The sequence below is a fragment of the Fukomys damarensis genome, unplaced genomic scaffold (assembly GCF_012274545.1).
Source record: "Fukomys damarensis isolate Sample0158 unplaced genomic scaffold, DMR_v1.0_HiC HiC_scaffold_38, whole genome shotgun sequence".
In the NCBI taxonomy this organism is placed as follows: domain Eukaryota; kingdom Metazoa; phylum Chordata; class Mammalia; order Rodentia; family Bathyergidae; genus Fukomys; species Fukomys damarensis.
Genome location: NW_022900950.1, coordinates 12,008,370 through 12,009,809, shown reverse-complemented (window position 1 = coordinate 12,009,809; position 1,440 = coordinate 12,008,370).

Below are 1,440 nucleotides of genomic sequence, written 5' to 3'. Positions count from 1 at the left end.
TTTTTTCCGAGACAGGGTCTCGCTATGTTGTTGAGACTGACCTGGAACTCGCTGTGTAGACCAGCTGGTCTCGAACTCACAGCGATCCTCCTGCCTTAGCCTCCGAGTGCTGGATCACAGGCGTGCGCCACCACTCCGGGCGAGGCTTCCGTTCTTGATAACATCATGTTTCTTGTATACCTGGGTTAAGATCATATAAAACTGATGCCTCCGTTGGCCTCCAGCCAGTTTCATATACCGTCTTGTACTGTGGGCTTCCCTTTTTTACCACCTTGATTTCTGCCTCGGGTCAATTACTGTGGCCACAAATTATGTCATTAGTTATACTGTTTATAGTAAAATATTTTCTCCCTCAAAAGTGGCAATTACTTTGTTATGTTATTTTTAGAACGTGCTTTAGCTGTGCTTGTTAAATTACTGGTATGTCAGACATTCATATAAATAAGTTTTAGTAGGAAAGTTTTGGATTAAGGACAAGTTGAGCACTGAAAGTATTTATTCTCATGTCTCCCATGTCTTTTCCTTTTGAAGGTACTAGAGATGGAACCCAGGGGCCCTCTACTACTGAGCTACATCTCCAGTTTTTCTTTCTTTTAAGACGGCGTCTCTGGTTCAGGCTTATCTTGAACCCATTGTGTAGTTTAGGCTGGCCTCAAACTCAAGTTGAAAACCCTCCTGCCCCAGCTTCCCCAGTGCTAGGATCTCAGGCATGTGCTGCCTCACCGGTAATGTCCAGTTTTTCAACGTTCCCTTCTAACAGAGATCATCGGAATGTCAAGCCAAGATTTTAATTATTGGTGGGTGAGTTGTTTTGTTTGCTTGAGGCATCATGGTCTCTCTGCAGTTGAGGCTGGCCTAAAACTCAGATCTCACAGCCTCAACCTCTTGTGGCTGGGATTATAGGCATCGTCCACCATGCCGGGCTGCTTTTTTTTTTTTTTAGAACCCCTGGCAATGTAGTGCTGGCCTTGAACTTGGCTGTGTAACCCCTGCTGGCCACTATTTGGGTTCCTTTTGCCTTAGGCTCCTGAGTGCTGGGATTACAGATGTGTACCCTCATGTCCAGCTAGGTTGGGTTTTTATTTTTAGTCACACACACACACACACACACACACACCCATCACCGAGGACTATACCCAGGGGCTTCCCACTGAGCTACATACATTCCCAGCCATTTTTGTTTTCATTTTTTTTTTTTTGAGACAAGGTGCAAGGGTCTCACTCTTTAATTCAGCCTGGCCTGGAACTCACAGCAGTGATCCTCCCGCCTCAGCCTCCCAAATGCTGGGATAACAAGCACGGGCAACCATGCCTGGCACTCATTTTTACTTTGAGACAGGGTGTCATGAAGTTGTCCAGACTGCGCTGGAATTTGGAATCCTCTTGCCTCAGCCTTGCAGAGTGCTGGGGTTATAGGAGTATACTATCACACCTGGTTTA